Source organism: Atractosteus spatula, chromosome 23, assembly GCF_055471065.1.
Source record: "Atractosteus spatula isolate fAtrSpa1 chromosome 23, fAtrSpa1.hap1, whole genome shotgun sequence".
In the NCBI taxonomy this organism is placed as follows: Eukaryota; Metazoa; Chordata; class Actinopteri; order Semionotiformes; family Lepisosteidae; genus Atractosteus; species Atractosteus spatula.
In genome coordinates, this window is record NC_142728.1 from 11,517,547 (window position 1) to 11,544,201 (window position 26,655).

The following is a 26,655-nucleotide window of genomic DNA, read 5'->3' on the forward strand; positions in this document are numbered from 1 at the left end:
AGGGGAATAAAATGAGCAGATTTGGAGAAACGGTCTACCACTACCATAATAGTCGTGTGTCCATGGCTGGGTAGAAGGTCCGTAACAAAATCTACTGAGAGGTGGGTTCAAGGACGATCCGGGATGGGTAAGGGTTGAAGTAGGCCCGCTGCCCTCATCCGGGAAGACTTCATTTGGGAACAGATAGAGCAGGTCTGGACATACTCCTTGATATCCTTAGCCATAGTTGGCCACCAGAAGTCTCTGGAGATGAAATCCAAGGTACGGTGGACTCCAGGCTGTCCAGCGAAGCGGGAGTCATGACCCCATTGTAAAACTGCCGATCGGACGGGATGAGAGACAAATAACTTGTCCTAAGCACACTGAGGAGGTACTGTCTGCCCAACCAAGGCTCGTCGGACAATCACCTCAATGTCCCATCTTACCGCAGCCAGGAACTTACCAGATGGAATGATGGGTTCTGGAATCAATTCGGCCTCAGGGGGGTCATGGATCCGTGAGAGGGCATCTGCTTTGACGTTCTTAGAACCTGGAGTGTAGGTGATCAAGAAATTAAACCTGGAAAAAAAAAGGGACCACCTAGCCTGGCGAGGACAAAGACGTTTGGCCGACTGCAGGTACTCCAGGTTTTTGTGATCTGTGTAAATCAAAAAAGGGTGATCAGCACCTTCTAACCAGTGCCTCCATTCCTCCAATGCCAGCTTAATGGCCAAGAGCTCACGGTTACCCACGTCATAGTTCATTTGGGCAGGGGATAACTTCTTAGAGAAGAAGGCACAGGGATGAAGAATCTGTTTTTCTCCATGACGTTGAGAGAGAACAGCCCCCACACCATGGCCAGAAGCATCCACTTCGACTACAAAAGGCAAAGTTGGATCAGGGTGTTTTAGGATGGGGGCTGTTGTGAACAGGTGTTTCAGACGCTGAAATGCTTCTTCGGCTTGAGGGGTCCATTTGCCTTGTCTTGGTCCTTTACGGGTCAAGGAGGTTATGGGAGTGACCACCGAGCTGAAGTTTCCAATAAACTTCCTGTAAAAATTAGCAAAGCCGAGAAATCGTTGAATGTGTTTGAGGTTCTTGGGTGTGGGCCAATCAGTAATCGCCGAGACTTTACTCGAATCCATTTCCACACCCTCTGGAGAGATGACGTAACCTAAAAAATGAATCCTCGAAGCATGGAAGGTACACTTCTCCAGTTTGACATATAGTTTATTCTTGATGAGCCGGGAGAGTACTTCTCTGACATGGAGAACATGATCCTGGAAGGAATCAGAAAAAATTAGAATGTCATCTAGATAGACCAAGACAAATCTTTGTAGGAGATCACGAAAGATGTCATTAATAAAAGACTGAAACACCGCTGGGGCATTAACCAAACCAAAGGGCATGACCAAATATTCGTAATGTCCATGGGTTGTCATGAAGGCCGTCTTCCACTCGTCCCCTTCCCGAATGCGGATTAGATTATAGGCCCCTCGTAAATCCAGTTTGGTGAAGACTTTGGCTCCATGCACCGACTCAAGTGCTGCTGGAATTAGAGGCAAAGGGTACCGATTCTTGATTGTGATCTCATTGAGGCCACGATAGTCGATGCAGGGACGAAGCCCATCATCCTTCTTTTCCACAAAAAAAAACTGGCACATGCTGGTGCAGTGGATGGACGTATAAGTCCAGCCTTCAGAGAATCCTGTATGTAGACTTTCAGGGCCTCAGACTCAGAATTGGAGAGCGGAAAAATACGACCTTTAGAAGGGATAGTACCTGGCAAATGTCAATCATAAGGTCGATGAGGTGGGAGGGCCAAGGCCTCCTGCTCATTAAAGGCTTCCTGTAGATCGGAATATTGAGGGGGTATGGTAGGAACCCCTGAAGGGGACGTCGCCGTGAGTGCAATTCGTACTGGTAGACGACAGCAATCTTTAATACATCTGGGTCCCCAAGCTAAAATTTCTTTTCGGGACCAAGAAATGTTAGGGTCATGCTGTTGTAGCCAAGGAAAGCCTAGCACCAGAGGATGTGTTGGGGTCTCAAGGAGATAAAACCAGATGTCTTCCACATGGGTGGCGCCAATCTGCAAGCTTATAATTTCAGTTTGCCATCTAATAAGTCCTGGAGATACGGGGGAGCCGTCGATCGATTGAACACGAAGTGGTGTAGTCACCGGGGTCAAGGGTAATTTCCAAGTTCGAGCGATGGAGGCGTCAATAAAGTTTCCTGCCGCCCCTGAGTCTATAAAAGCTAGAAGAGGTCTCCTTTCATTACCCCAGAATAGTGTAGAACGAATAAAAAATCCAGAGGAAAACTGAGGGGATTGAGAAATCTCACTCACCTTAGGAACTTGAGAAGGTGAGCTGCGCCTCAAGGATGAGTATGAGGCAGAGCAGGCCGCTTTAAAGTGTCCTAATTTCCCACAGTACATGCAGCGACCCTCTCGTTGGCGCCTCTCTCGTTCTTCAGGGGTTAACTGGGTGCGGGCTACTTCCATAGGTTGATCTGAGTCGAAAGATCTGATAGGAGATAGCCGAGGAGCCTTTAATATTGGGGTCCGAGATCTTTCAGCACTCCTTTGAAGAATTCTGATATCCAATTCCAACACTTGTGAAATTACTTCCTCCAAGGTACTGCCCAATTGCGGCATATTTACCAGACGGTCCTTTATTTCTTCACTGCGTCCTTGACGGAAAAGAAAAATAAGGACCTGGTCGTTCCAGTGAGTCTCCGCTGCTGCTACTTGAAAATCTATAGCATAGTCTTGTACAGACCAGCGGCCCTGGTGGATGGAGGAGAGGCGGAAGTCTTGACCAACTACGGGGTGACAAAAAAAACCCTTAAATTTTTCTAAAAAGAGATCATAATCCTGAATTTCAGGAGCCCCGCGATCAAGCAGAGCAGGAGCCCATTCCAAAGCGCGGCCGGTTAGCAGTGAAACTATGAAGGCAATCTTGTCCTGAGGAGAAAAAAAAGTTTCCGGATGGAGCCTGAAAACCAACGCACACTGTGCTAAGAAGCCCCGACATTTCGTAGGGTTGCCGTCAAACCTGTCAGGTGGAGTTAGTGGAAGAGGCCGAGGGGCAGGTGTAGGAGCTGGCGGGGGCGGAGCCGAGGCGGCAGCTCCAGCGTTGCTTCCTCGATTGCCGATGGGCGGCATTGCAGACAGGTGCGCAGAGATCTGTTGGACAGAAGCCTGGAGCTGGAGTAAGGCTTGTCCGTGCTGATCCAGAGCCGAGCGAATCTCCTCTTGCTCCGCTGGGTCCATGTTAAATGGCTCAGTATTCTCTTATGGATTCGGTACGAGGGACCGAACCAGTGAGTGAACCCACTTCCAGGAGCGAACAAAGCCAAGCCGTAATCCGAAAGCAAGCCGTAATCGTAGGAACGAGCCGAGAGTCCAGGGGAAGCCAGATATCCGAAAGGGAACGAGTACCGAAGCCGAAGCGTGATCCGAAGTCGTAGTCAGTAGAGCAATCCGATAATCCAGGGGTAGCCAGTGATCCGAAACAGAGCGAAAGTAACCAAGCCAAACCGAGATCCGAAAAGCCGAAGTCCAAAGGGAAAAACCGCAAACCTAAAGCCAAGACGAACACAGAGTAGAAGTAGCGCAACCAGGAAGCTCGAACGGAAAAACCAATACTGAGCAACGAGGTAGGGAAGGACAGGTGTTTAAGTAGGATGAGACGGGGGTGTGGTGGTGAATGGGAAAACTAATAGGTGAACTGATGGATAGGGGCTACGCCTACTTCTGCCTCCTCCGTTACCGGGAGGCAGGGATCGTAACAGATTGCAAAAACACATTTATCTCAGCTGAAAAAAACGTTTTGAGAAATTCAGCACGGTGGGGTTAAGAGCTGACTCAGTCTGCTCTTCTGACCCCAGCAGTGACAATGGAATGCCCAAGGTTGCAAAAACGCGTTTATCTCAGCTCAAAAACACGTTTTGACAAATTCTGCACGGTCTGGCTAAGAGGTTGCAAGAACGCTTTTATCTCAGCTGAAAAACACGTTTTCACTAATTGTGCACAGTGGGGCTAAGAGCTGACTCAGTCTGGTCTTCTGGCCCCAGCAGTTACAGTGCGATGTCCAAAGTTACAAGAATGCATTTATCTCAGCTGAAAAACACGTTTTGACAAATTCTGCACAGTGGGACTAAGAGCTAACTCAGTCAGCTCTTCAGGCCCCAGCAGTACAGTGGGATGCCCAGGGTTACAAAAACGTGTTTATCTCAGCTGAAAAACACATTTTGACAAATTCTGCTAATTTTGACTAAGAGCTAACTCAGTCTGCTCTTCAGGCCCCAGCAGTTACAGTGCGATGCCCAAGGTTACAAAAACGCGTTTAATTCAGCTGAAAAACACAATTTGACAAATTCTGCATAATGGGGCTAAAAGGTTGCAAAAACGCGTTAAATTCAGATGAAAAACACGTTTTGACAAATTCTGCACAGTGGGGCTATGAGCTGACTCAGTTTACTCTTCTGTCCCCAGCAGTTACAGTGCGATGCCCAAAGGTTACAAAAACGCGTTTATTTCAGCTGAAAAACACAATTAGACAAATTCTGCATAATGGGGCTAAAAGGTTGCAAGAACGCATTTATCTTAGCTGAAAAACACGTTCTGACAAATTCTGCACAGTGGGGCTATGAGCTGACTCAGTTTACTCTTCTGTCCCCAGCAGTTAGACTGGGATGCCCAAGGTTACAAAAACGTGTTTATCTCAGGTGAAAAACAAGTTTTGACATCTTCTGCACACTGGGGCTAAGAGCTGACTCAGCTTGCTCTGCTTTCCCCAGCAGTGACACTGGAATGCCCAAGGTTGCAAAAACGCGTTCATCTGAGCTGAAAAACACATTTTGAAAAATTCTGCACAGTCTGGCTAAGAGGATGCAATAACGCGTTTATCTCAGCTGAAAAACACGTTTTTACAAATTCTGCACTGTGGGGCTAAGAGCTGATTCAGTCTGCTTTCTTGCCCCATCAGTTACAAAGGGATGCTCAAGATTGCAAAAACACGTTTATCTCAGCTGAAAAAAACGTTTTGAGAAATTCAGCACGGTGGGGTTAAGAGCTGACTCAGTCTGCTCTTCTGACCCCAGCAGTGACAATGGAATGCCTAAGGTTACAAAAAGGCATTTATCTCAGCTCAAAAACACGTTTTGACAAATTCTGCACACTGGGGCTAAGAGCTGATTCAGTCTGCTCTCTTGTCCCTGCAGTTACAAAGGGATGCTCAAGGTTGCAAAACGCGTTAATGTCAGCTGAAAAACACGTTTTGAGAAATTCTGCACAGTGGGACTAAGAGCTAACTCAGTCAGCTCACAGGCCCCAGCAGTTATAGAGGATGCCGAAAGTTACAAGAACGCGTTTATCTCAGCTGAAAAACACGTTTTGACAAATTCTGCACAGTGGGACTAAGAGCTAACTCAGTCTGCTCTTCAGGCCCCAGCAGTGCAGTGGGATGCCCAGGGTTACAAAAACGCGTTTAATTCAGCTGAAAAACATGTTTTGACAAATTCTGCACAGTGGGGCTATAAGCTAACTCAGTCTGCTCTTCTGACCCCAGCACTTAGACTGGGATGCCCAATAATGCAAAAATGCATTTATCTCAGCTGAAAAAAATGTTTTGACAAATTCTGAATGGTGGTGTTAAGAGCTGACTCAGTCTGCTCCTCTGACCCCAGCAGTGACAATGGAATGCCCAAGGTTGCAAAAACGCGTTTATCTCAGCTCAAAAACACGTTTTGACAAATTCTGCAAGTTCTGGCTAAGAGGTTGCAAGAACGCGTTTATCTCAGCTGTAAAACACGTTTTGACTAATTGTGCACAGTGGGACTAAGAGCTAACTCAGTCAGCTCTTCAGACCCCATCAGTACAGTGGGATACCCAGGGTTACAAAAACGTGTTTATCTCAGCTGAAAAACACAATTTGACAAATTCTGCATAATGGGGCTAAAAGGTTGCAAAAACATGTTTAATTCAGCTGAAAAACATGTTTTGACAAAATTTGCACAGTGGGGCTATAAGCTAACTCAGTTTGCTCTTCTGGCCCCAGTAGTTACAGTGGGATGCCCAAGGTTACAACAACGTGTTTAACTCAGCTGAAAAAACACGTTTTGACAAATTTTACACTGTGGGGCTAAGAGCTGTCTCAGTTTGCTCTTCTGTTCCCAGCAGTGACACTGGAATGCCCAAGGTTGCAAAAACGCGTTCATCTGAGCTGAAAAACATGTTTTGACAAATTCTGCACAGTCTGGCTAAGAGGTTGTAAGAACGCATTTATCTCAGCTGAAAAACACATTTTGACAAATTCTGCACAGTGGGGCTATGAGCTGACTCAGTTTACTCTTCTGTCCCCAGCAGTTAGACTGGGATGCCGAAGGTTACAAAAACGTGTTTATTTCAGATGAAAAACAAGTTTTGACAACTTCTGCACACTGGGGCTAAGAGCTGACTCAGTTTGCTCTTCTGTCCCCAGCAGTGACACTGGAATGGCCAAGGTTGCAAAAACGCGTTTATCTGAAATGAAAAACACGTTTTGAAAAATTCTGCACAGTCTGGCTAAGAGGATGCAATAACGCGTTTATCTCAGCTGAAAAACACGTTTTTACAAATTCTGTACTGTGGGGCTATGAGCTGATTCAGTCTGCTCTCTTGCCCCAGCAGTTATAAAGGGATGCTCAAGTTGCAAAAACGCGTTTATCTCAGCTGAAAAAATCGTTTTGAGTAATTCAGCACGGTGGGGTTAAGAGCTGACTCAGTCTGCTCTTCTGACCCCAGCAGTGACTATGGAATGCCTAAGGATACGAAAACGCGTTTATCTCAGCTCAAAAACACGTTTTGACAAATTCTACACTGTGGGGCTAAGAGCTGATTCAGTCTGCTCTCTTGCCCCAGCAGTTACAAAGGGATGCTCAAGCTTGCAAAACGCGTTTATCTCAGCTGAAAAACACGCTTTGACAAGTTCTACACAGTGTGGCTATGAGATTACTCCGTCTGCTCTTCTGGCCCCAGCAGCTATACTGGGAAGCCCTATATTGCAAAAACGCATTTATCTCAACTGAAAAACACGTTTTGACAAATTCTGCACAGTCTGGCTAAGAGGTTGCAAGAACGCGTTTATCTCAGCTGAAAAACACGTTTTGACAAATTCTGCACTGTGGGGCTATGAGCTGAATCAGTCTGCTGTCTTGCCCAGCAGTTACAAAGGGATGCCCAAGGTTGCAAAAACGCGTTTATCTCAGCTCAAAAACACGTTTTGACAAATTCTGAAAAGTGGGGTAAAGAGCTGACTCAGTTTGCTCTTCTGGCCCCAGCAGTGAGACCGGGATGCTCAAGCTTGCAAAAACAGGTTTAATTCAGCTGAAAAACACGTTTTGACAAATTCTGCACGGTCTGGCAAAGAGGTTGCAAGAACGCGTTTATCTCAGCTGAAAAACACGTTTTAACTAATTGTGCACAGTGGGACTAAGAGCTAACTCAGTCTGCTCACAGGCCGCAGCAGTACAGTGGGATGCCCAAGTTTACAAAAACGTGTTTATCTCAGCTGAAAAACACGTTTTGACAAATTCTGCACAGTGGGGCTATGAGCTGACTCAGTTTACTCTTCTGTACCCAGCAGTTAGACTGGGATGCCCAAGGTTACAAAAACGTGTTTATCTCAGGTGAAAAACAAGTTTTAACATCTTCTGCACACTGGGGCTAAGAGCTGACTCAGTCTGCTCTTCTGACCCCAGCAGTGACAATGGAATGCCTAAGGTTACAAAAACGCATTTATCTCAGCTCAAAAACACGTTTTGACAAATTCTGCACTGTGGGGCTAAGAGCTGATTCAGTCTGCTCTCTTGCCCCTGCAATTACAAAGGGATGCCCAAGGTTGCAAAAACGCGTTTATCTCAGATCAAAAACACGTTTTGACAAATTCTGAACAGTGGGGCTATGAGCTGACTCAGTTTGCTTTTCTGTCCCCAGCAGTTAGACTGGAATGCCCAAGGTTACAAAAATGTGTTTATCTGAGCTGAAAAACACGTTTTGACAAATTGTGCACAGTCTGGCTAAGAGCTTGCAAGAACGCGTTTATCTCAGCTGAAAAACACGTTTTGACTAATTTTGCACAGTGGGGCTAAAAGCTAACTCAGTCTGCTCTTCTGACCCCAGCAGTCACACTGGGATGCCCAAGGTTGCAAAAACGTGTTTATCTCAGCTGAAAAACATGTTTTGACAAATTCTGCACTGTGGGGCTAAGAGGTGACTCAGTCTGTTCTTCTGGCCCCAGCATTACAGTAGGATGTCCAAGGTTGCAAAAACTCGTTTATCTCAGCTGAAAAACACGATTTGACAAATTCTACATATTGGGGCTAAGAGGTTGCAAAAACGGGTTTATCTCAACACAAAAACACTTTTTGACAAATTCTGCACAGTAGGGTTAAGAGCTGAAATAGTCTGCTCTTCTGGCACCAGCAGTGACACTGGAATGCCCAAGGTTGCAAAAACGCGCTTATCTCAGCTGAAAAACACGCTTTGACAATATTTGCACAGGGGGGTATAAGCTAACTCAGTTTGCTCTTCTGGCCCCAGTAGTGACAGTGGGATGCCCAAGGTTACAAAAACTTGTTTAACTCAGCTGAAAAACACGTTTTGACAAATTCTGCATAATGGGGCTAAGAGATTGCAAAAATGCATTTATCTCAGCTGAAAAACATGTTTTGACAAATTTTGCACTGTGGGGCTAAGAGCTGCTCAGTTTGCTCTTCTGTCCCCAATAGTGACACTGGAATGCCCAAGGTAGCAAAACCGCGTTTATATGAGCTGAAAAACACGTTTTGACAAATTCTGCAGAGTCTGGCTCAGAGGTTGCAAGAACGCGTTTATCTCAGCTGAAAAACAAGTTTTGACAAATTCTGCACTGTGGGGCTATGAGCTGATTCAGTCTGCTCTCTTGCCACAGCAGTTACAAAGGGATGCCCAAGATTGCAAAAACGCGTTTATGTCAGCTCAAAAACACGTTTTGACAAATTCTGAACAGTGGGGCTATGAGCTGACTCAGTTTGCTCTTCTGTCCCCAGCAGTTAGACTGGAATGCCAAAGTTTACAAAAATGTGTTTATCTAAGCTGAAAAACACGTTTTGACAAATTGTGCACAGTCTGGCTAAGAGGTTGCAAGAATGCGTTTATCTCAGCTGAAAAACACGTTTTGACTAATTGTGCACAGTGGGGCTAAGAGCTGACGCAGTCTGGTCTTCTGGCCCCAGCAGTTACAGTGCGATGTCCAAAGTTACAAAAACGCGATCATCTCAGCTGAAAAACACGTTTTGACAAATTCTGCACAGTGGGGCTAAGAGGTTGCAAAAATGCATTTATCTCAGCTGAAAAACATGTTTTGACAAATTTTGCACTGTAGGGCTAAGAGCTGGCTCAGTTTGCTCTTCTCTCCCAAACAGTGACACTGGAATGCCCAAGGTAGCAAAACCGCGTTTATCTGAGCTGAAAAACACTTTTTGACAAATTCTGCACTGTAGACCTAAGAGCTGGTTCAGTCTGCTCTTCTGGCCCCAGCAGCAACACTGGGAAGCTCTATATTGCAAAAACGCATTTAACTCAACTGAAAAACACATTTTCACAAATTCAGCACAGTGGGGTAAAGAGCTGACTCATTCTGCTCTTCTGTCCCAGCAGCGAGACCGGGATGCTCAAGGTTGCAAAAACGCATTTAATTCAGCTAAAAAACATGTTTTGACAAAATTTGCAAAGTGGGGCTATAAGCTAACTCAGTTTGCTCTTCTGGCCCCAGTAGTTACAGTGGGATGCCAAAGGTTGCAACAACGTGTTTAACTCAGCTGAAAAACACGTTTTGACAAATTCTGCATAATGGGGCTAAGAGGTTGCAAAAATGCATTTATCTCAGGTGAAAAACATGTTTTGACAAATTTTGCACTGTAGGGCTAAGAGCTGGCTCAGTTTGCTCTTCTCTGCCCAACAGTGACACTGGAATGCCCAAGGTAGCAAAACCGCTTGTATCTGAGCTGAAAAACACGTTTTGACAAATTCTACAAAGTCTGGCTAAGAGGTTGCAAGAAAGCGTTTATCTCAGCTGAAAAACATGTTTTGACAAATTCTGCACTGTAGGCCTAAGAGCTGGTTCAGTCTGCTCTTCTGGCCCCAGCAGCAACACTGGGAAGCTCAATGTTGCAAAAACGCATTTAACTCAACTGAAAAACACGTTTTCACAAATTCAGCACAGTGGGGTAAAGAGCTGACTCAGTCTGCTCTTCTGTCCCAGCAGTGAGACCGGGATGCTCAAGGGTGCAAAAACGCGTTTAATTCAGCTAAAAAACATGTTTTGACAAAATTTGCACAGTGAGGCTATCAGCTAACTCAGTTTGCTCTTCTGACCTCAGCACTTAGACTGGGATGCCAATAATGCAAAAACGCATTTATCTCAGGTGAAAAAAATGTTTTGACAAATTCTGCTTGGTGGGGTTAAGAGTTGACTCAGTCTGCTCTTATGGACCCAGCAGTCACACTGGGATGCCCAAGTGCAAAAACGTGTTTATCTCAGCTGAAAAATACGTTTCGAAAAATTCTGCACTTAGGGGCTAAGAGGTGACTCAGTCTGTTCTTCTGGCCCCGGTATTACAGTAGGATGTCCAAGGTTGCAAAAACGCGTTTAATCTCAGCTGAAAAACACGATTTGACAAATTCTGCACAGTGGGGCAATGAGCTGATTCAGTCTGCTCTCTTGCCCCAGCAGTTACAAACGGATGCCCAAGGTTGCAAGAACGTGTTTATCTCAGCTGAATAACACGTTTTGACAAAATTTGAACAGTGGGGCTATGAGCTAAATCGGTCTGCTCTTCTGGCCCCAGCAGCTACATTGGGAAGCCCTATATTGCAAAAACACATTTATCTCAACTGAAAAACACGTTTTCACAAATTCGGCACATTGGGGTAAAGAGCTGACTCAGTTTGCTCTTCTGTCCCCAGCAGTGACACTGGAATTCCCAAGGTTGCAAAAACGCGTTCATCTGAGCTGAAAAACACGTTTTGACAAATTCTGCACAGTTGAGCTATGAGCTGACTCAGTTTGCTCTTCTGTCCCCAGCGGTTAGACTGGGATGCCCAAGGTTACAAAAACGTGTTTATCTGAGCTGAAAAACCCGTTTTGACAAAATCTGCACAGTCTGGGTAAGAGGTTTCAAGAACGCGTTTATCTCAGCTGAAAAACACGTTTTGACAAATTCTGCACGGTGGGGTTAAGAGCTGACTCAGTCTGCTCTTCTGACCCCAGCAGTGACAATGGAATGCTCAAGGTTGCAAAAACAAGTTTATCTCAGCTGAAAAAAATGTTTTGACAAATTCAGCACGGTGGGGTTAAGAGCTGACTCAGTCTGCTCTTCTGACCCCAGCAGTGACAATGGAATGCCCAAGGTTGGAAAAACGCGTTTAGCTCAGCTCAAAAAAATGTTTTGACAATTTCTGAACAGTGGGGCTATGAGCTGACTCAGTCTGCTCTTCTGTCCCCAGCAGTCAGACTGGGATGCCCAAGGTTACAAAAACGCGTTTATCTCAGCTGAAAAACAAGTTTTGACAAATTCTGAACAGTGGGGCTAAGAGGTTGCAATAACGCGATTATCCCAGCTGAAAAAAACGTTTTGACAAATTCAGCACGGTGGGGTTAAGAGCTGACTCAGTCTGCTCTTCTGACCTCAGCAGCTACACTGGAAAGCCCAATATTGCAAAAACGCATTTATCTCAACTGAAAAACACGTTTTCACAAATTCGGCACAATGCGGTAAAGAGCTGACTCAGTCTGCTCTTCTGTCCCAGCCGTGAGACCGGCATGTTCAAGGTTGCAAAAACGCGTTTAGTTCATTTGAAAAACACGTTGTGACAAAATTTGCACAGTGGGGCTATAAACTAACTCAGTTTGCTCTTCTGGCCCCAGTAGTTACAGTGGGATGCCCAATATTACAAAAATGTGTTTAACTCAGCTGAAAAACACGTTTTGACAAATTCTGCATAATGGGGCTAAGAGGTTGCAAAAATGCATTTATCTCAGCTGAAAAACATGTTTTGACAAATTTTGCACTGTGGGGCTAAGAGCTGATTCAGTCTGCTCTCTTGCCCCAGCAGTTACAAACGGATGCCCAAGGTTGCAAAAACGCGTTTATCTCAGCTCAAAAACACCTTTTTAACAAATTCAGAACAGTGGGGTTATGAGCTGATTCAGTTTGCTCTTCTGTCCCTAGCAGTTAGACTGGGATGCCCAAGGTTACAAAAACGCGTTTATCTGAGCTAAAAAACACGTTTTGACAAATTCTGCACAGTCTGGCTAAGACGTTGCAATAACGCATTTATCTCAGCTGAAAAAAACGTTTTGACAAATTCAACACGGTGGGGTTAAGAGCTGACTCAGTCTCCTCTTCTGACCCCAGCAGTGACAATGGAATGCCCAAGGTTGCAAAAACGCATTTATATCAGCTGAAAAACATGTTTTGACAAATTTTGCACTGTGGGGCTAAGAGCTGATTCAGTCTGCTCTCTTGCCCCAGCAGTTACAAACGGATGCCCAAGGTTGCAAAAACGCGTTTATCTCAGCTCAAAAACACGTTTTGACAAATTCAGAACAGTGGGGTTATGAGCTGACTCAGTTTGCTCTTCTGTCCCTAGCAGTTAGACTGGGATGCCCAAGGTTACAAAAACGCGTTTATCTGAGCTAAAAAACACGTTTTGACAAATTCTGCACAGTCTGGCTAAGACGTTGCAATAACGCATTTATCTCAGCTGAAAAAAACGTTTTGACAAATTCAACACGGTGGGGTTAAGAGCTGACTCAGTCTCCTCTTCTGACCCCAGCAGTGACAATGGAATGCCCAAGGTTGCAAAAACGCATTTATTTCAGCTCAAAAACACATTTTGACAATTTCTGAACAGTGGGGCTAAGAGCTGATTCAGTCTGCTCTCTAGCCCCAGCAGTTAAAAAGGGATGCCCAAGATTTCAAAAACGCGATTATCTCAGCTCAAAAATTATATTTTGACAAATTCTGAACAGTGGGGCTATGAGCTGTCTTAGTTTGCTCTTCTGTCCCCAGTAGTTAGACTGTGTTGCCCAAGGTTATAAAAACGCGTTTATCTGAGCTGAAAAAACACGTTTTGACAAATTCTGCACAGTCTGGCTAAGAGGTTGAAATAATGCATTTATCTCAGCTCAAAAACACGTTTTGACAATTTCTGAACAGTGGGGCTATGAGCTGACTCTGTCTGCTCTTCTGTCCCCAGCAGTTAGACTGGGATGCCCAAGTTTACAAAAACGCGTTTATCTGAGCTGAAAAACACGTTTTGACAAATTCTGCACAGTCTGGCTTAGAGGTTGCAATAATGCGTTTATCTCAGCTCAAAAACAAGTTTTGACAAATTCTGAACAGTGGGGCTAAGAGCTGACTCAGTTTGCTCTTCTGTCCCCTGCAGTGACACTGGAATGCCCATGGTTGCAAAAACGCGTTTATCTGAGCTGAAAAACACGTTTTGATAAATTCTGCACAGTCTGGCTAAGAGGTTGCTAGAATGCGTTTATCTCAGTTGAAAAACACATTTTGACAAATTCTGCACTGTGGGACTAAGAGCTGATTCAGTCTGCTCTCTTGCCTCAGCAGTTACAAAGGGATGCATAGGGTTGCAAAAACGCGTTTATCTCAGCTCAAAAACACGTTTTGACAAATTCTGAACAGTGGGGCTATGAGCTGACTCAGTTTGCTTTTCTCTCCCCAGCAGTTAGACTGGGATCCCAAGTTTACAAAAACGTGTTTATCTGAGCTGAAAAACACGTTTTGACAAATTCAAACAGTGGGGCTAAGAGGTTGCAATAACGCGTTTATCTCAGCTGAAAACACGTTTTGACAAATTCTACACTGTGTGGCTAAGAGCTGATTCAGTCTGCTCTCTTGCCCCAGCAGTTACAAAGGGATGCTCAAGGTTGCAAAAACACATTTATCTCAGCTGAAAAAAATGTTTTGAGTAATTCAGCACGGTGGGGTTAAGAGCTGACTCAGTCTGCTCTTCTGACCCCAGCAGTGACAATGGAATGCCCAAGGTTGGAAAAACGCGTTTATCTCAGCTCAAAAACACGTTTTGACAATTTCTGAACAGTGGGGCTATGAGCTGACTCAGTGTGCTCTTCTGTCCCCAGCAGTTAGAGTGGGATGCCCAAGTTACAAAAACGTGTTTATCTCAGCTGAAAAACAAGTTTTGACAAATTCTGAACAGTGGGGCTAAGAGCTGACTCAGTTTGCTCTTCTGTTCCCAGCAGTGACACTGGAATGCCCAAGGTTGCAAAAACGCGTTTATCTGAGCTGAAAAACACGTTTTGACAAATTCTGAACAGTTGGGCTAAGAGCTGACTCAGTTTGCTCTTCTGTCCCCAGCAGTGACACTGGAATGCCCACGGTTGCAAAAACGCGTTTATCTGAGCTGAAAAACACGTTTTGACAAAATCTGCACAGTTTGGCTAAGAGGTTGCAAGAACGCGTTTATCTCAGCTGAAAAACACGTTTTGAAAAATTCTGCACTGTGGGGCTAAGAGCTGATTCAGTCTGCTCTCTTGCCCCAGCAGTTACAAAGGGATGCATAGGGTTGCAAAAACGCGTTTATCTCAGCTCAAAAACACGTTTTGACAAATTCTGAACAGTGGGGCTGTGAGCTGACTCAGTTTGCTTTTCTCTCCCCAGCAGTTAGACTGGGATCCCAAGTTTACAAAAACGTGTTTATCTGAGCTGAAAAACACGTTTTGACAAATTCAAACAGTGGGGCTAAGAGGTTGCAATAACGCGTTTATCTCAGCTGAAAACACGTTTTGACAAATTCTGCACTGTGTGGCTAAGAGCTGATTCAGTCTGCTCTCTTGCCCCAGCAGTTACAAAGGGATGCTCAAGGTTGCAAAAACACATTTATCTCAGCTGAAAAACACGTTTTGACTAATTGTGCACAGTGGGGCTAAGAGCTGACGCAGTCTGGTCTTCTGGCCCCAGCAGTTACAGTGCGATGTCCAAAGTTACAAAAACGCGATCATCTCAGCTGAAAAACACGTTTTGACAAATTCTGCACAGTGTGGCTAAGAGGTTGCAAAAATGCATTTATCTCAGCTGAAAAACATGTTTTGACAAATTTTGCACTGTAGGGCTAAGAGCTGGCTCAGTTTGCTCTTCTCTCCCAAACAGTGACACTGGAATGCCCAAGGTAGCAAAACCGCGTTTATCTGAGCTGAAAAACACTTTTTGACAAATTCTGCACTGTAGGCCTAAGAGCTGGTTCAGTCTGCTCTTCTGGCCCCAGCAGCAACACTGGGAAGCTCTATATTGCAAAAACGCATTTAACTCAACTGAAAAACACATTTTCACAAATTCAGCACAGTGGGGTAAAGAGCTGACTCATTCTGCTCTTCTGTCCCAGCAGCGAGACCGGGATGCTCAAGGTTGCAAAAACGCGTTTAATTCAGCTAAAAAACATGTTTTGACAAAATTTGCAAAGTGGGGCTATAAGCTAACTCAGTTTGCTCTTCTGGCCCCAGTAGTTACAGTGGGATGCCAAAGGTTGCAACAACGTGTTTAACTCAGCTGAAAAACACGTTTTGACAAATTCTGCATAATGGGGCTAAGAGGTTGCAGAAATGCATTTATGTCAGCTGAAAAACATGTTTTGACAAATTTTACACTGTGGGGATAAGAGCTGTCTCAGTTTGCTCTTCTGTCCCCAGCAGTAACACTGGAATGTCCAAGGCTGCAAAAACGCGTTTATCTGAGCTGAAAAACACATTTTGACAAATTTTACAAAGTCTGGCTAAGAGGTTGCAAGAACGCGTTTATCTCAGCTGAAAAACACGTTTTGACTAATTGTGCACAGTGGGGCTAAGAGCTGACGCAGTCTGGTCTTCTGGCCCCAGCAGTTACAGTGCGATGTCCAAAGTTACAAAAACGCGTTGATCTCAGCTGAAAAACACGTTTTGACAAATTCTGCACAGTGGGGCTAAGAGGTTGCAAAAATGCATTTATCTCAGGTGAAAAACATGTTTTGACAAATTTTGCACTGTAGGGCTAAGAGCTGGCTCAGTTTGCTCTTCTCTGCCCAACAGTGACACTGGAATGCCCAAGGTAGCAAAACCGCTTGTATCTGAGCTGAAAAACACGTTTTGACAAATTCTACAAAGTCTGGCTAAGAGGTTGCAAGAAAGCGTTTATCTCAGCTGAAAAACATGTTTTGACAAATTCTGCACTGTAGGCCTAAGAGCTGGTTCAGTCTGCTCTTCTGGCCCCAGCAGCAACACTGGGAAGCTCAATGTTGCAAAAACGCATTTAACTCAACTGAAAAACACGTTTTCACAAATTCAGCACAGTGGGGTAAAGAGCTGACTCAGTCTGCTCTTCTGTCCCAGCAGTGAGACCGGGATGCTCAAGGGTGCAAAAACGCGTTTAATTCAGCTAAAAAACGTGTTTTGACAAAATTTGCACAGTGAGGCTATCAGCTAACTCAGTTTGCTCTTCTGACCTCAGCACTTAGACTGGGATGCCAATAATGCAAAAACGCATTTATCTCAGGTGAAAAAAATGTTTTGACAAATTCTGCTTGGTGGGGTTAAGAGTTGACTCAGTCTGCTCTTATGGACCCAGCAGTCACACTGGGATGCCCAAGTGCAAAAACGTGTTTATCTCAGCTGAAAAATACGTTTCGAAAAATTCTGCACTTAGGGGCTAAGAGGTGACTCAGTCTGTTCTTCTGGCCCCGGTATTACAGTAGGATGTCCAAGGTTGCAAAAACGCGTTTAATCTCAGCTGAAAAACACGATTTGACAAATTCTGCACAGTGGGGCAATGAGCTGATTCAGTCTGCTCTCTTGCCCCAGCAGTTACAAACGGATGCCCAAGGTTGCAAGAACGTGTTTATCTCAGCTGAATAACACGTTTTGACAAAATTTGAACAGTGGGGCTATGAGCTAAATCGGTCTGCTCTTCTGGCCCCAGCAGCTACATTGGGAAGCCCTATATTGCAAAAACACATTTATCTCAACTGAAAAACACGTTTTCACAAATTCGGCACATTGGGGTAAAGAGCTGACTCAGTTTGCTCTTCTGTCCCCAGCAGTGACACTGGAATTCCCAAGTTTGCAAAAACGCGTTCATCTGAGCTGAAAAACACGTTTTGACAAATTCTGCACAGTTGAGCTATGAGCTGACTCAGTTTGCTCTTCTGTCCCCAGCGGTTAGACTGGGATGCCCAAGGTTACAAAAACGTGTTTATCTGAGCTGAAAAACTCGTTTTGACAAAATCTGCACAGTCTGGGTAAGAGGTTTCAAGAACGCGTTTATCTCAGCTGAAAAACACGTTTTGACAAATTCTGCACTGTGGGGCTAAGAGCTGATTCAGTCTGCTCTCTTGCCCCTAGCAGTTACAAAGGGATGCTCAAGGTTGCAAAAACAAGTTTATCTCAGCTGAAAAAAATGTTTTGAGTAATTCAGCACGGTGGGGTTAAGAGCTGACTCAGTCTGCTCTTCTGACCCCAGCAGTTACAAAGGGATGCTCAAGGTTGCAAAAACAAGTTTATCTCAGCTGAAAAAAATGTTTTGACAAATTCAGCACGGTGGGGTTAAGAGCTGACTCAGTCTGCTCTTCTGACCCCAGCAGTGACAATGGAATGCCCAAGGTTGGAAAAACGCGTTTAGCTCAGCTCAAAAAAATGTTTTGACAATTTCTGAACAGTGGGGCTATGAGCTGACTCAGTCTGCTCTTCTGTCCCCAGCAGTCAGACTGGGATGCCCAAGGTTACAAAAACGCGTTTATCTCAGCTGAAAAACAAGTTTTGACAAATTCTGAACAGTGGGGCTAAGAGGTTGCAATAACGCGATTATCCCAGCTGAAAAAAACGTTTTGACAAATTCAGCACGGTGGGGTTAAGAGCTGACTCAGTCTGCTCTTCTGACCTCAGCAGCTACACTGGAAAGCCCAATATTGCAAAAACGCATTTATCTCAACTGAAAAACACGTTTTCACAAATTCGGCACAGTGCGGTAAAGAGCTGACTCAGTCTGCTCTTCTGTCCCAGCAGTGAGACCGGCATGTTCAAGGTTGCAAATACGCGTTTAATTCATTTGAAAAACACGTTGTGACAAAATTTGCACAGTGGGGCTATAAACTAACTCAGTTTGCTCTTCTGGCCCCAGTAGTTACAGTGGGATGCCCAATTTTACAAAAATGTGTTTAACTCAGCTGAAAAACACGTTTTGACAAATTCTGCATAATGGGGCTAAGAGGTTGCAAAAATGCATTTATCTCAGCTGAAAAACATGTTTTGACAAATTTTGCACTGTGGGGCTAAGAGCTGATTCAGTCTGCTCTCTTGCCCCAGCAGTTACAAACGGATGCCCAAGGTTGCAAAAACGCGTTTATCTCAGCTCAAAAACACGTTTTGACAAATTCAGAACAGTGGGGTTATGAGCTGACTCAGTTTGCTCTTCTGTCCCTAGCAGTTAGACTGGGATGCCCAAGGTTACAAAAACGCGTTTATCTGAGCTAAAAAACACGTTTTGACAAATTCTGCACAGTCTGGCTAAGACGTTGCAATAACGCATTTATCTCAGCTGAAAAACACGTTTTGACAAATTCTGCACTGTGGGGCTAAGTGCTGATTCAGTCTCCTCTCTTGCCCCAGTAGTTACAAAGGGATGCCCAAGGTTACAAAAACGCGTTTATCTGAGCTAAAAAACACGTTTTGACAAATTCTGCACAGTCTGGCTAAGACGTTGCAATAACGCATTTATCTCAGCTGAAAAAAACGTTTTGACAAATTCAACACGGTGGGGTTAAGAGCTGACTCAGTCTCCTCTTCTGACCCCAGCAGTGACAATGGAATGCCCAAGGTTGCAAAAACGCATTTATTTCAGCTCAAAAACACATTTTGACAATTTCTGAACAGTGGGGCTATGAGCTGACTCAGTTTGCTCTTCTGTCCCCAGCAGTTAGACTGTGTTGCCCAAGGTTACAAAAACGCATTTATCTGAGCTGAAAAAACAAGTTTTGACAAATTCTGCACTGTGGGGCTAAGAGCTGATTCAGTCTGCTCTCTAGCCCCACCAGTTAAAAAGGGATGCCCAAGTTTGCAAAAACGCGTTTATCTCAGCTCAAAAATTATGTTTTGACAAATTCTGAACAGTGGGGCTATGAGCTGTCTCAGTTTGCTCTTCTGTCCCCAGCAGTTAGACTGTGTTGCCCAAGGTTACAAAAACGCGTTTATCTGAGCTGAAAAACACGTTTTGACAAATTCTGCACTTTGGGGCTAAGAGCTGATTCAGTCTGCTCTCTAGCCCCATAAGTTAAAAAGGGATGCCCAAGATTTCAAAAACGCGATTATCTCAGCTCAAAAATTATATTTTGACAAATTCTGAACAGTGGGGCTATGAGCTGTCTTAGTTTGCTCTTCTGTCCCCAGTAGTTAGACTGTGTTGCCCAAGGTTACAAAAACGTGTTTATCTGAGCTGAAAAAACACGTTTTGACAAATTCTGCACAGTCTGGCTAAGAGGTTGCAATAATGCATTTATCTCAGCTCAAAAACACGTTTTGACAATTTCTGAACAGTGGGGCTATGAGCTGACTCTGTCTGCTCTTCTGTCCCCAGCAGTTAGACTGGGATGCCCAAGGTTACAAAAACGCGTTTATCTGAGCTGAAAAACACGTTTTGACAAATTCTGTACAGTCTGGCTTAGAGGTTGCAATAATGCGTTTATCTCAGCTCAAAAACAAGTTTTGACAAATTCTGAACAGTGGGGCTAAGAGCTGACTCAGTTTGCTCTTTTGTCCCCTGCAGTGACACTGGAATGCCCATGGTTGCAAAAACGCGTTTATCTGAGCTGAAAAACACGTTTTGATAAATTCTGCACAGTCTGGCTAAGAGGTTGCAAGAATGCATTTATCTCAGTTGAAAAACACATTTTGACAAATTCTGCACTGTGGGGCTAAGAGCTGATTCAGTCTGCTCTCTTGCCCCAGCAGTTACAAAGGGATGCATAGGGTTGCAAAAACGCGTTTATCTCAGCTCAAAAACACGTTTTGACAAATTCTGAACAGTGGGGCTATGAGCTGACTCAGTTTGCTTTTCTCTCCCCAGCAGTTAGACTGGGATCCCAAGTTTACAAAAACGTGTTTATCTGAGCTGAAAAACACGTTTTGACAAATTCAAACTGTGGGGCTAAGAGGTTGCAATAACGCGTTTATCTCAGCTGAAAACACGTTTTGACAAATTCTGCACTGTGTGGCTAAGAGCTGATTCAGTCTGCTCTCTTGCCCCAGCAGTTACAAAGGGATGCTCAAGGTTGCAAAAACACATTTATCTCAGCTGAAAAAAATGTTTTGAGAAATTCAGCACGGTGGGGTTAAGAGCTGACTCAGTCTGCTCTTCTGACCCCAGCAGTGTCAATGGAATGCCCAAGGTTGCAAAAACGCGTTTATCTGAGCTGAAAAACACGTTTTGACAAATTCTGCACAGTTTGGCTAAGATGTTGCAAGAATGCGTTTATCTCAGCTGAAAAACACGTTTTGACAAATTCTGCACTGTGGGGCTAAAAGCTGATTCAGTCTGCTCTCTTGCCCCAGCAGTTACAAAGGGATGCATAGGGTTGCAAAAACACGTTTATCTCAGCTCAAAAACATGTTTTGACAAATTCTGAACAGTGGGGCTAAGAGCTGACTCAGTTTGCTTTTCTCTCCCCAGCAGTTAGACTGGGATGCCCAAAATTACAAAAACGTGTTTATCTGAGCTGAAAAACACGTTTTGACAAATTTAAACAGTGGGGCTAAGAGGTTGCAATAACGCGTTTATCTCAGCTGAAAAACACGTTTTGACAAATTCTGCACTGTGTGGCTAAGAGCTGATTCAGTCTGCTCTCTTGCCACAGCAGTTACAAAGGGATGCTCAAGGTTGCAAAAACACATTTATCTCAGCTGAAAAAAATGTTTTGAGAAATTCAGCATGGTGGGGTTAAGAGCTGACTCAGTCTGCTCTTCTGACCCCAGCAATGTCAATGGAATGCCCAAGGTTGCAAAAACGCGTTTATCTCAGCTGAAAAACACGTTTTGACAAATTCTGCACAGTTTGGCTAAGAGGTTGCAAGAACGCGTTTATCTCAGCTGAAAACACGTTTTGACAAATTCTGCACTGTGGGGCTAAGAGCTGATTCAGTCTGCTCTCTTGCCCCTAGCAGTTACAAAGGGATGCTCAAGGTTGCAAAAACAAGTTTATCTCAGCTGAAAAAAATGTTTTGAGTAATTCAGCACGGTGGGGTTAAGAGCTGACTCAGTCTGCTCTTCTGACCCCAGCAGTGTCAATGGAATGCCCAAGGTTGCAAAAACGCGTTTATCTCAGCTCAAAAACACGTTTTGACAAATTCTGAACAGTGGGGCTAAGAGCTGACTCAGTTTGCTCTTCTGTCCCCAGCACTTAGACTGGGATGCCCAATTTACAAAAACGTGTTTATCTGAGCTGAAAAACACGTTTTGACAAATTCTGCATAGTGGGGCTAAGAGGTTGCAATAACGCGTTTATCTCAGCTGAAAAACACGTTTTGACAAATTCTGCACTGTGGGGCTAAGAGCTGATTCAGTCTGCTCTCTTGCCCCTAGCAGTTACAAAGGGATGCTCAAGGTTGCAAAAACACATTTATCTCAGCTGAAAAAAATGTTTTGAGAAATTCAGCATGGTGGGGTTAAGAGCTGACTCAGTGTGCTCTTCTGACCCCAGCAGTGTCAATGGAATGCCCAAGGTTGCAAAAACGCGTTTATCTCAGCTCAAAAACACGTTTTGACAAATTCAGAACAGTGGGGTTATGAGCTGTCTCAGTTTGCTCTTCTGTTCCCATCAGTTAGACTGTGTTGCCCAAGGTTACAAAAACGCATTTATCTGAGCTGAAAAAACACGTTTTGACAAATTCTGCACTGTGGGGCTAAGAGCTGATTCAGTCTGCTCTCTAGCCCCACCAGTTAAAAAGGGATGCCCAAGGTTGCAAGAACGCGTTTATCTTAGCTCAAAAATAATGTTTTGACAAATTCTGAACAGTGGGGCTATGAGCTGTCTCAGTTTGCTCTTCTATCCCCAGCAGTTAGACTGGGATGCCCAAGGTTACAAAAACGTGTTTATCTGAGCTGGAAAACCCGTTTTGACAAATTCTGCAAAGTCTCGCTAAGAAGTTGCAATAACGCATTTATCTCAGCTGAAAAACACGTTTTGACAAATTCTGCACTGTGGGGCTAAGTGCTGATTCAGTCTCCTCTCTTGCCCCAGTAGTTACAAAGGGATGCCCAAGGTTACAAAAACGCGTTTATCTGAGCTAAAAAACACGTTTTGACAAATTCTGCACAGTCTGGCTAAGACGTTGCAATAACGCATTTATCTCAGCTGAAAAAAACGTTTTGACAAATTCAGCACGGTGGGGTTAAGAGCTGACTCAGTCTACTCTTCTGACCCCAGCAGTGTCAATGGAATGCCCAAGGTTGCAAAAACGCGTTTATCTGAGCTGAAAAACACGTTTTGACAAATTCTGCACAGTTTGGCTAAGAGGTTGCAAGAATGCGTTTATCTCAGCTGAAAAACACGTTTTGACAAATTCTGCACTGTGGGGCTAAAAGCTGATTCAGTCTGCTCTCTTGCCCCAGCAGTTACAAAGGGATGCATAGGGTTGCAAAAACACGTTTATCTCAGCTCAAAAACATGTTTTGACAAATTCTGAACAGTGGGGCTAAGAGCTGACTCAGTTTGCTTTTCTCTCCCCAGCAGTTAGACTGGGATGCCCAAAATTACAAAAACGTGTTTATCTGAGCTGAAAAACACGTTTTGACAAATTTAAACAGTGGGGCTAAGAGGTTGCAATAACGTGTTTATCTCAGCTGAAAAACACGTTTTGACAAATTCTGCACTGTGTGGCTAAGAGCTGATTCAGTCTGCTCTCTTGCCACAGCAGTTACAAAGGGATGCTCAAGGTTGCAAAAACACATTTATCTCAGCTGAAAAAAATGTTTTGAGAAATTCAGCATGGTGGGGTTAAGAGCTGACTCAGTCTGCTCTTCTGACCCCAGCAATGTCAATGGAATGCCCAAGGTTGCAAAAACGTGTTTATCTCAGCTGAAAACACGTTTTGACAAATTCTGCACTGTGGGGCTAAGAGCTGATTCAGTCTGCTCTCTTGCCCCTAGCAGTTACAAAGGGATGCTCAAGGTTGCAAAAACAAGTTTATCTCAGCTGAAAAAAATGTTTTGAGTAATTCAGCACGGTGGGGTTAAGAGCTGACTCAGTGTGCTCTTCTGACCCCAGCAGTGTCAATGGAATGCCCAAGGTTGCAAAAACGCGTTTATCTCAGCTCAAAAACACGTTTTGACAAATTCAGAACAGTGGGGTTATGAGCTGTCTCAGTTTGCTCTTCTGTTCCCATCAGTTAGACTGTGTTGCCCAAGGTTACAAAAACGCATTTATCTGAGCTGAAAAAACACGTTTTGACAAATTCTGCACTGTGGGGCTAAGAGCTGATTCAGTCTGCTCTCTAGCCCCACCAGTTAAAAAGGGATGCCCAAGGTTGCAAGAACGCGTTTATCTTAGCTCAAAAATAATGTTTTGACAAATTCTGAACAGTGGGGCTATGAGCTGTCTCAGTTTGCTCTTCTATCCCCAGCAGTTAGACTGGGATGCCCAAGGTTACAAAAACGTGTTTATCTGAGCTGGAAAACCCGTTTTGACAAATTCTAAAAAGTCTCGCTAAGAAGTTGCAATAACATGTTTATCTCAGCTGAAAAACACGTTTTGACAAATTCTGCACTGTGGGGCTAAGTGCTGATTCAGTCTCCTCTCTTGCCCCAGTAGTTACAAAGGGATGCCCAAGGTTACAAAAACGCGTTTATCTGAGCTAAAAAACACGTTTTGACAAATTCTGCACAGTCTGGCTAAGACGTTGCAATAACGCATTTATCTCAGCTGAAAAAAACGTTTTGACAAATTCAACACGGTGGGGTTAAGAGCTGACTCAGTCTCCTCTTCTGACCCCAGCAGTGACAATGGAATGCCCAAGGTTGCAAAAACACATTTATTTCAGCTCAAAAACACATTTTGACAATTTCTGAACAGTGGGGCTATGAGCTGACTCAGTTTGCTTTTCTCTCCCCAGCAGTTAGACTGGGATCCCAAGTTTACAAAAACGTGTTTATCTGAGCTGAAAAACACGTTTTGACAAATTCAAACAGTGGGGCTAAGAGGTTGCAATAACGCGTTAATCTCAGCTGAAAACACGTTTTGACAAATTCTGCACTGTGTGGCTAAGAGCTGATTCAGTCTGCTCTCTTGCCCCAGCAGTTACAAAGGGATGCTCAAGGTTGCAAAAACACATTTATCTCAGCTGAAAAAAATGTTTTGAGAAATTCAGCACGGTGGGGTTAAGAGCTGACTCAGTCTGCTCTTCTGACCCCAGCAGTGTCAATGGAATGCCCAAGGTTGCAAAAACGCGTTTATCTGAGCTGAAAAACACGTTTTGACAAATTCTGCACAGTTTGGCTAAGAGGTTGCAAGAATGCGTTTATCTCAGCTGAAAAACACGTTTTGACAAATTCTGCACTGTGGGGCTAAAAGCTGATTCAGTCTGCTCTCTTGCCCCAGCAGTTACAAAGGGATGCATAGGGTTGCAAAAACACGTTTATCTCAGCTCAAAAACATGTTTTGACAAATTCTGAACAGTGGGGCTAAGAGCTGACTCAGTTTGCTTTTCTCTCCCCAGCAGTAAGACTGGGATGCCCAAAATTACAAAAACGTGTTTATCTGAGCTGAAAAACACGTTTTGACAAATTTAAACAGTGGGGCTAAGAGGTTGCAATAACGTGTTTATCTCAGCTGAAAAACACGTTTTGACAAATTCTGCACTGTGTGGCTAAGAGCTGATTCAGTCTGCTCTCTTGCCACAGCAGTTACAAAGGGATGCTCAAGGTTGCAAAAACACATTTATCTCAGCTGAAAAAAATGTTTTGAGAAATTCAGCATGGTGGGGTTAAGAGCTGACTCAGTCTGCTCTTCTGACCCCAGCAATGTCAATGGAATGCCCAAGGTTACAAAAACGTGTTTATCTGAGCTGAAAAACCCGTTTTGACAAAATCTGCACAGTTTGGCTAAGAGGTTGCAAGAACGCGTTTATCTCAGCTGAAAAACACGTTCAAGGTTGCAAAAACACATTTATCTCAGCTGAAAAAAATGTTTTGAGAAATTCAGCATGGTGGGGTTAAGAGCTGACTCAGTCTGCTCTTCTGACCCCAGCAGTGTCAATGGAATGCCCAAGGTTGCAAAAACGCGTTTATCTCAGCTCAAAAACACGTTTTTGTGACTCAGTCTGCTCTTCTGTCACAAGCAGTAAGACTGGGATGCCCAAGTTTACACAAACGCGCTTATCTCAGCTGAAATGCAAGTTTTGAGAAATTCTGCACAGTGGGGCTATAAGCTAACTCAGTTTGCTCTTCTTGCCCCAGTAGTTACAGTGGGATGCCCAAGGTTACAACAACGTGTTTAACTAAGCTGAAAAACACGTTTTGATAAATTCTGCATAATTGGGCTAAGAGGTTGCAAAAATGCATTTATCTCAGCTAAAAAACATGTTTAGACAAAGTTTACACTGTGGGGCTAAGAGCTGTCTCAGTTTGCTCTTCTTTCCCCGGCAGTGACACTGGAATTCCCAAGGTTGCAAAAACGCGTTCATCTGAGCTGAAAAACACGTTTTGACAAATTTTGCACAGTTGAGCTATGAGCTGACTCAGTTTGCTCTTCTGTCCCCAGCGGTTAGACTGGGATGCCCAAGGTTACAAAAACGTGGTTATCTGAGCTGAAAAACCCGTTTTGACAAAATCTGCACAGTCTGGGTAAGAGGTTTCAAGAATGCGTTTATCTCAGCTGAAAAACACGTTTTGACAAATTCTGCACTGTGGGGCTAAGAGCTGATTCAGTCTGCTCTCTTGCCCCAGCAGTTACAAAGGGATGCTCCAGGTTGCAAAAACGCGTTTATCTCAGCTGAAAAAAACGTTTTGACGAATTCAGCACGGTATGCCCAAGGTTACAAAAACGCGTTTATCTGAGCTGAAAAAACACATTTTGACAAATTCTGCACTGTGGGGCTAAGAGCTGATTCAGTCTGCTCTCTAGCCCCACCAGTTAAAAAGGGATGCCCAAGATTGCAAAAACGCGTTTATCTCAGCTCAAAAATTATGTTTTGACAAATTCTGAACAGTGGGGCTATGAGCTGTCTCAGTTTGCTCTTCTGTCCCCAGCAGTTAGACTGTGTTGCCCAAGGTTACAAAAACGCGTTTATCTGAGCTGAAAAAACACGTTTTGACAAATTCTGCACAGTCTGGCTAAGAGGTTGCAAAAACGCGTTTATCTGAGCTGAAAAACACGTTTTGACAAATTCTGAACAGTTGGGCTAAGAGCTGACTCAGTTTGCTCTTCTTTCCCCAGCAATTAGACTGTGATGCCCAAGGTTACAAAAACGCGTTTATCTGAGTTGAAAAAACACGTTTTGACAAATTCTGCACAGTCTGGCTAAGAGGTTGCAAAAACGCATTGATCGCAGTGAAAAACACGTTTTGATTGTGCACAGTGGGGCTAAGAGCTCAC